General features: G+C 46.6%; 2 non-coding genes across 2 annotated transcripts; both read right to left on the reverse strand.

Annotated features, from left to right (window-relative positions):
• Positions 1-6,923: 6,923 nt before the first annotated feature.
• TRNAT-GGU (transfer RNA threonine (anticodon GGU)) lies at positions 6,924-6,995 on the reverse strand. The gene has a single exon. It is a non-coding gene; the product is annotated as a tRNA-Thr (tRNA).
• Positions 6,996-7,060: 65 nt separating this feature from the next.
• Positions 7,061-7,127, reverse strand: TRNAP-UGG (transfer RNA proline (anticodon UGG)). Its single transcript has one exon. It is a non-coding gene; the product is annotated as a tRNA-Pro (tRNA).
• Positions 7,128-8,928: the final 1,801 nt, after the last annotated feature.

Raw genomic sequence — 8,928 nt, forward strand, 5'->3', positions numbered from 1 at the left:
GGGGGAGGAAGGTAAAGGAGATTGTGAGCCGCTCTGAGACTCGTCGGAGTGGAGGGCGGGATATAAATCCAATATCTTCTTCTTCTTCTTCTTCTACACTGTTGCTAATAGCCACTGATGGACCTCTGCTTCATAAGTTTATCCAATCCCCTCTTAAAGCTGCCTATGTTATCCTCACAACAACTCTGTGAGGTAGGCTAGGTAGACTGGCCCAAGGTCGACTAGGTAGACTGGCCCAAGGTCACCTGGAGAGCTTTCATGGCATGACTGGGGATTTGAACCTGAGTTTCAAACCAGTATTGGAGGGCTGAAGGGAGCACCAATTTTACCTTATTGGGAAGGGAATTCAACCAAGGTAGCCGCACCTGAAAAAAACCTTCTATGAATACCATAGGACTTTACCTCTGGCACCATAGGACCTTACCTCTGCTAAAGTCAGATAAGGCTGCTTTTTGCAGGTAAGCACCATGCATGGATCTTGATACCTAGCCCGATTGGTGAAGCTGGATGTAGCCCTTCTCATACTGTGGGCTTGATCAATACCAGCACCTTAAATAGACGCTGAATGTAACTGGGAGACTGTCTAACTGCAGTTACTCTACATTGGTGTGAACACACCTTCAGATTCTCATAAGAACATTGGCATCGCTACTTCTGGTAAGGGGTAGCTCTAGGAGTAACTGGAAGCTCTATGGAAAAACGATTGAGTTTCCAGTGATTCCTAGAGCTACCCTATGTCACTTCCCTCTTTTATCCAAAAAGTGATATAGAAACTTCCAGCAACATTGCTTCCCGGAATAGGGTCCCCTATCCTAGTAGGAGTTTAGACAAGCCTACTTGCGGCCATGTTTTAAAACAAAGGGCGTTTTCGCACTCACCTTCAGCCGGCGCGACCCCCCTCTTCACCGCGCAGGATCTGCGCGGATATCGCACTAAACGCCGCGGAGCAGCCGGAAGAGCCGGAAACTCCCGGCGCAAAAGCCGCTCAAATGGAAACCGCCAAAAAGCAGTTTCCGTTTGAGCGGCTTTTGCGCCGGGAGTTTCCGGCTCTTCCGGCTGCTCCGCGGCGTTTAGTGCGAAATCTGCGGAGATCCTGCGCGGTGAAGAGGGGGGTCGCGCCGGCTGAAGGTGAGTGCGAAAACGCCCAAAGTCATTTCCCACATTACTTTCAGGAGCAGACCCACAGAGAGTAGAAGAATTGCAAGCTTCCCAGAACATATGAACGCGGTGGAATTCTAGCAGGAGCTCCTTTGCATATTAGGCCACACACCCCTGATGTAGCCAATCCTCCAAGAGCTTACAATGGAAGGGCTTCTAACCCCACTGGTGGACCTCTTGATGACACCTGTTTGTTTGGGGGTTTTTTGGCCACTGTGTGACACAGAGTGTTGGACTGGATGGGCCATTGGCCTGATCCAACATGGCTTCTCTTATGTTCTTAATTGTAATTTGAATATATTCTGAAGTCACAGCTGACTTATGGCAACCCGACAGAGTTTCCAAGGCAAGAGACATTCAGAGGTGGTTTCTCATTGTCTGCCTCTGCGTAGCAATCACAGGCTTCCTTGGTGGTCTCCCATCCGAATACTGACCAGGGCTCACCCTGCTTAGCTTCTGGGATCTCAAGCAATCGGGTTAGTCTAGGTCATGGGTGTCAAACATGTGGCCCGGGGGTTGAATCAGGTTCCCAGAGGGCTCCTATCAGCCCCCCCGAGCAACTGGCTGCCATCTGCTTCCTTCTCCCTATCTCTTGCTTCCTCCTGCATCACAACTTGCTCTGCAAGACTTGCTCAATCGCACAGGAGCTACAGAGCAAAGCCTCTGTTTTCACCATTGGCTGAGGCTTCACCCTTGGGGAGGAAGGGGGTGGTGGCAGAGCTTGTCTTTCCAGGCTCTCTCAATTGCACAGCAGAGCTACTGAGCCAAGCCTCTCTTCCTTCTATTGACTGATGCTCTCTCCTCACTCCCTTGCTTCCTTTGCCCAATTCTCTGAATCCCATGGGAGAAATGCAAAAAAAGCATCGTTAAGACTGAGTTCCATATATTTTAAGCATGTTTTAAGTGTATGTATGTCTGTGTGAGAAGTGACTCAGCTGCAGTAGAGGAAGGTGCTTGGATATAGAACAGAGTTCCATATATTTTAAGCATGTTTTAAGTGTATGTATGTCTGTGTGAGAAGTGACTCAGCTGCAGTAGAGGAAGGTGCTTGGATCTAGAACAGAGTTCCATATATTTTAAGCATGTTTTAAGTGTATGTATGTCTGTGTGAGAAGTGACTCAGCTGCAGTAGAGGAAGGTGCTTGGATCTAGAACAGAGCTGCTGGTAAGCTGTTGCTGAGTGTAGAGAGCTTGTTTGCCTGGGGGTAGTTGCTGGCCCCACCCTTTGCTGTTGCTCTGGCTGTTGAGACAGAGGTGGGTGGGGGCTTGAGCCTTTAATTTGCAAGGCTCATCCTTGCCAGAGGCACAAGCCTTTGGTGCTAGCTGAAGGGCTCTTGGCCTGTCGCTTTTAGCCTGGGGGTCTAGCCTGGGGGTTCTGTAGAAAGGTGGGTAGTTTCAAGTGGCAGTTGGTAGTGAGATTTAAAGAGAAGTGAAGATGAAGAAAATTTTGAAATGGATTGCAGCAGTATGGCTGGTGAGGGAGCAGAGGCAGTGACGTGAAAAGCCTGTGGGATTTTTGTATTTCTGCCTGAGAGTAGCACGGATTACACTTGCAGCAAGCGTAAGTTAGTGACCCTGCTCGAGGAGAAGATAGATAGATAGATAGATAGATAGATAGATAGATAGATAGATAGATAGATAGATAGATAGATAGATAGATAGATAGATAGATAGATAGATAGATAGATAGATAATTTTATTTGTATCCCGCCCTCCCCGCCGGAGCAGGCTCAGGGCGGCTAACAACATCATACAAATTTCAATTATACAAAGAAAGCAAAAAACACAAAATTACATTTAAGCATTAAAATTCTGATTAGGTTTAAAAATTAGTTAATTAAGTTAATAAAAGTGCTAATACTGTTCTTTTAGGATGGCGGTTATCATTAGCAATTTCTTTCTTCGTCAGCGAAAGCCAGTCAGAAGAGGAAGGTCTTGCAGGCCCTGCGGAATTGTTCAAGGTCCCGCAGGGCCCGCATTTCCTCTGGAAGTTGGTTCCATAGGCTCGGGGCTACAGAGGAGAAGGCCCGGTTACGGGTACATTGCAGCTTCACCTCTCTCGGTCCGGGAGTAGTCAAGGGAGTAGATACAGGGACTGTGTATATATATATAAAACTGTGTTTGTCTGTGCCCTTTATAAAGTTTATATCCCTGCTACGTAATCTTAAATAGGTACACACATGGCCCAGCCAGGCATGGCCCAGTTCAACAAGGTCTCATTTATGTCAGATTTGACACCCCTGGCGTAGGCTATCCAAGTCAGGTCAGGTTTGATTCCGTTCCACCCTTCCAGCGAATCCGGCGCATCAGTCAGAGTGGCGGCTTCACACAGCTGGTGGCTTCTCCATCCCCACAGCTGTGAAAACGTTAAAGCGTCAGCCTCCGCGCTCGCCTTGGCGCGTGACAGCCCCTAACTGTCCTGCTTTTCCCTTTGTCTGTTTTAATTTATAATCATCAAGGTCCCTTGACAGCTTCCCTCCTCCACCCTCGGTGTTGTTCCCTTGGCCCCCGCCCCAATAATGTACAGGAGGTGGAGAGCGAGGATGGGGGGGGGGGAAGCAAAAAAAAAAAAGAAATTGCCACCTTGAAATTAACCAAGGCAATTGCAGATGGCATAATGACACCACATAATCGTCGCAATTTAAGTCACGGAGAATCAAAGCTGCACTCTCTCCTTCCAAATGGTTCTTCCCCTACCAACCTCCATCCCCCAAATTAAAGCATCTAAAAACAGGAGATTGCAAGCAACGCGCGATTCCTGAAGGAGGATCCGTTCTGAGAAGGGGATGGTCGAGACAGCCGGCAAGCCCCACATCTGAAGGCACGGGCTGACAGTAGATGACTTCTGGATAGGAGTGACACTTGAATTTACCCCACAGGGGGTAAGGGAAGGTGGGGAGGAAGAGGGAGCGCAGCTGCTCCATCTGTTCCGACAATGCCATGCTCCCCTCTCTCTCTCCACTCAATAATGAAGGCTCTCCAGCAATCTTTCATCGGAACGGCTCGGCGGCATTAAAAATGCATTTCAATACATAGCTTGTTTAAATATTTAACCCTCCTCGGCTTTGAACGATTGATTCAGATCGGCGGTTGTTTAGATGTGAGGGGATCATCGATTTGCATAGAAACGGGCGCATAAATACCGACGAGGCTTATGGGCGACCGCAAAGCCGTGGAGAAAGTCCAGGCCGACCGGGCTCCATCTTGGGTTGCGAACGTGTATGGATCAGGAAGATGATTCAAGAAGGTAGCCATCTTTGCCTTTAGTAGAACAGCTAGAGTCGAGTCCGTGATCAACGTAGAGGGTCTCAGGGTTGAGCCTGCCTTGGATGGTCCAGGTAGTCTGATCTCCTCAGATTTTGGAAGCCTAAGCAGGGTCAACTCTGGCAAGTACTTGGATGGGAGACCTCCTTGGAATACCAGAGGTGGGAGGCAGGGGCAGGATTTATTCAGCCACCTCTCTGAATATCCGCCACATCTTCAGTAGGGGTCAATCACCAGATGTTGCCATGACTTCTAGATGCAGCCACATACAAAAAAAATATACAAAAATAACAACAACAAAAAAGAGTCTCAGGGAAGAAGCTTTCAAGAGTCCAAGCTCCGTTCATCAGATTCGAGTAGGCAAGGCTTTTTTTGTAGCAGGAACTCCTTTGCATATTAGGCCACACCCCACTGATGTAGCCAATCTTCCGGGAGCTTACAGGGCTCTTAGTACAGGGCCTACTGCAAACTCTTGGAGGATTGGCTACATCAGGGGTGTGTGGCCTAATAGGCAAAGGAGGTCCTGCTAGAATTCCTTACAGGGCTCTTCTCACAGGGCCTGCTGTAAGCTCCAGGAGGATTGGCTACATCAGGGGTGTGTGGCCTAATAGGCAAAGGAGGTCCTGCTAGTATTCCTTACAGGGCTCTTCTCACAGGGCCTACTGTAAGCTCCAGGAGGACTGGCTACATCAGGGGTGTGTGGCCTAATAGGCAAAGGAGGTCCTGCTAGTATTCCTTACAGGGCTCTTCTCACAGGGCCTGCTGTAAGCTCCAGGAGGACTGGCTACATCAGGGGTGTGTGGCCTAATAGGCAAAGGAGGTCCTGCTAGAATTCCTTACAGGGGTCTTCTCATGGGGCCTACTGCAAGCTCTTGGAGGATTGGCTACATCAGGGGTGTGTGGCCTAATATGCAAAGGAGTTCCTGCTAAAAAAAGCCACGTGAGTAGGAATTGAGATCTGAGTCCATTCCTACCCAAAGCTGAAGAAGGGAGTGTTGACTCTCAAAAATCCTCCACCCTGATAAAATTTGTTATTCTCTAAGGTCCTGCTGGACTGAAACCTAAATTATTGAGAAGTAGTTGGATTTGAATTTGAATGCCAGTAGTTGGATTTGAATTTTTTTCACCTCCCTCAAATACTAGAACTTGAGGGCATCCAGTGAACCTGATGGGCATGAGATTCAGGACAGGCCAAAAGACAGAGATGTTGAATTTGCTAAACAGAGATGTTGAATTTGCCTCCAGAGTCATGGACACAGGAATACCCAGCTTTAAAGGGGGGGGGGGGTAGGTGGGAGGGTAGACAGATTCATGGAGGATCGGTCTATCAGTGGCTACTAGTCATGGTGACTGAGGGGAACCTCCACATTCAGAAGCACTAATTCTCTGAATCCCGGAGCCAGGAGGCAACATCAAGGGAAGGCCTCAACTTTGATGCCCTGTTGTTGGCCCTCCAGAGGAACTGGTTGGCTTCTCTGTGAGACAGGATGCTGGACTAGATGTACCACTGGACTGATCCAGCAGGGCTCTTCTGAGGTTCTTATGAAGGCCTTGGCCTCTATGCCCTGTGGTTGGCCCTCCAGAGGAAGTGGTTGGCTCCTGTGTGAGACAGGACACTGGAAGAACCATTTGGAAGGAGAGAGCAGCTTTGGTTCTCCGTGACCAGAGGAATCGGTTGGCTCCTGTGTGAGACAGGATGCTGGACTAGATGGACCACTGGTCTGATCCAACGGGGCTCTTCTTAGGCTTTTGTTAGTTCAGTAGCACCTTGGAGATCAACAAGGTTTTGTTTTTTTTTGCCATATAAGCTTTCAAATGTCGAATCTCCCTTCATCATATCTCAGATCTCATCAGATATATCAGGGGTGGCCAACAGTAGCTCTCCAGATGCTTTTGCCTACAACTCCCATCAGCCACAGCCAACATGGCTGTAGGCAAAAAACTTCTGGAGAGCTACCATTGGCCACCCCTGAGGTATATGACGAAGGCAGGTTTTTTTTAAAAAAACAACAACCACCTTTATTTAAACTTATACAACACAAACACTGCTAAGACAATACAAATTCCTGGGCCAAGGGAGGCCAAATTGAAGAACACAAGGAAACGGGCCTTCTCTATCGCAGCTCCACACCTGTGGAATCAACTTCCAGAAGAAGTGCGGGCCCTGCGGAGTCTTGAGCAATTTCGCAGGGCCTGCAAGAGTATTTTTTTTAAGATGGCCTTCATATGAACATATGAAGCTGCCTTCTACTGAATCAGACCCTAGGTCCATCAAAGTCAGTATTGTCTTCTCAGACTGGCAGTGGCTCTCCAAGGTCTCAAGCTGAGGTTTTTCACACCTATTTGACTGGACCCTTTTTAGTTGGAGATGCCGGGGATTGAACCTGGGACCTTCTGCTTACCAAGCAGATGCTCTACCACTGAGCCACAGCCCCATTCATGGCTCTCCAGGGTCTCAAGCAGAGGTTATTTCACACCTACTTGCCTGGACCCTTTTTAGTTGGAGATGCCAGGGATTGAACCTGGGACCTTCTGCTTACCAAGCAGATGCTCTACCACTGAGCCACAGCCCCATTCATGGCTCTCCAGGGTCTCAAGCTGAGGTTTTTTACACCGGTTTGCCTGGACCCTTTTTAGTTGGAGATGCCGGGGATTGAACCTGGGACCTTCTGCTTCCAAAGCAGATGCTCTACCACTGAGCCACCGTCCCTCCCCATAAATGCTGAATGCTGAGTTAATGACAGACTCGCTGCTGTTGCATTCCGCCATCAATTTATTAAAACCCTGAAATTTAGCACCATGAATGTTAATTTTAATTGGAACGTTGATTTAAACGATGGTTTTATGATGTAGTGTTTATTGAATTATATGATTTTATTGTATTGTATTGAACTAATATTTTGTGAGCCGCCCTGAGCCTGCTTCGGCGGGGAGGGTGGGATATAAATAAAAAGTATTATTATTATTATTATTATTATTATTATTATTATTATTATTATTATTATTATTATTATTATTATTATTATTATATAACAAAGTAATGTCAGGGCATTCAATTCAGATACAAAATGACAATAAAAGAACCAAAGTTAATGGCAGAACACAAAAACGCATATCTGATACCAATCAGAAGTGACGTATATTAGGAAAATAGCAAATCGTTGTAGACTGCATTGTCAGGAAATACATTGTGTTGAGTTAAATAAGATAGAACTGGAAACCAGACATTTTGATGCTCAAAAGCGGATACCCCCAAAATGTTAATGGTCTCTAAGATAGATAGATAGATAGATAGATAGATAGATAGATAGATAGATAGATAGATAGATAGATAGATAGATAGATAGATAGATTAGATGATAGATAGATGATAGATAGATGATAGATAGATAGATAGATAGATAGATAGATAGATAGATAGATAGATGATAGATAGATAGATAGATAGATAGATAGATAGATAGATAGATAGATAGAAAGATAGATAGATAGATAGATAGATAATTTTATTTATATCCCGCCCTCCCCGCCAGAGCAGGCTCATTCAAATTCCATTATACGAAGGACAAAGTTATATTTAACATTAAAATTCTAATAAGTTGCTACTGGACTTGAAACGAGTGTTCTTCTGCAGACCAACAGAGTTACCCTTTTAAACCATCTAATGTCGATAGTCACTAATGAGTTACCAATTAGATATAGGAACTAAGGACTCTGCCTTTTTCACATTGCTTCCTTATGTCATGGCTTTAATGCACCCAGGTTATCCATGGAATTCATGACAATTTGTCTTTCTCTCTTTTTCCCCACTGCAGCAGTCGCATGTGGAGGAGTGGGGAATCAAACCTGGTTCTCTCAGATAAGAGTCCACGCACTTAACTACACCAAACTGGCTCTTGAATACACCCCAGAAACTTTACCTATCCAGAATATAGCAAGAGTGCTATTATGGGTAGACTCCTGGAGAGCCAGTTTGGTGTCATGGTCAAGTGTGCGGACTCTTATCTGGGAGAACCGGTTTGATTCCCTACTCCTCCACTTGCACCTGCTAGCATGGCCTTGGGTCAGCCATAGCTCTGGCAGAGGTTGTCCTTGAAAGGGGAGCTGCTGTGAGAGCCCTCTCCAGCCCCACCCTCCTCACAGGGTGTCTGTTGTGGGGGAGGAAGGTAAAGGAGATTGTGAGCCGCTCTGAGACTCTTCAGAGTGGAGGGCAGGATATAAATCCAATATCTTTATCTACCTCACAGGGTGTTTGTTGTGGGGGAGGAAGGGAAAGGAGATGGTGAGCCGCTCTGAGACTCTTCAGAGTGGAGAGCGGAATATAAATCCAATATCTTCTTCTTCTTCTTCTGACAGCAAAGGGCCACAAAGATCTTCACTGGCTGCCTGTTCATTTCCAGGCCCAGTGGACAGCGGTGCTGGTTTTAGCTTTGAAGCCCAACATGGATTAAAATCAAGACATCTGAAGGTTCTCTTGCTCTCACGCACTACCACACAGCATTCACC

Source organism: Heteronotia binoei, chromosome 4 (assembly GCF_032191835.1).
Source record: "Heteronotia binoei isolate CCM8104 ecotype False Entrance Well chromosome 4, APGP_CSIRO_Hbin_v1, whole genome shotgun sequence".
NCBI classification, from domain to species: domain Eukaryota; kingdom Metazoa; phylum Chordata; class Lepidosauria; order Squamata; family Gekkonidae; genus Heteronotia; species Heteronotia binoei.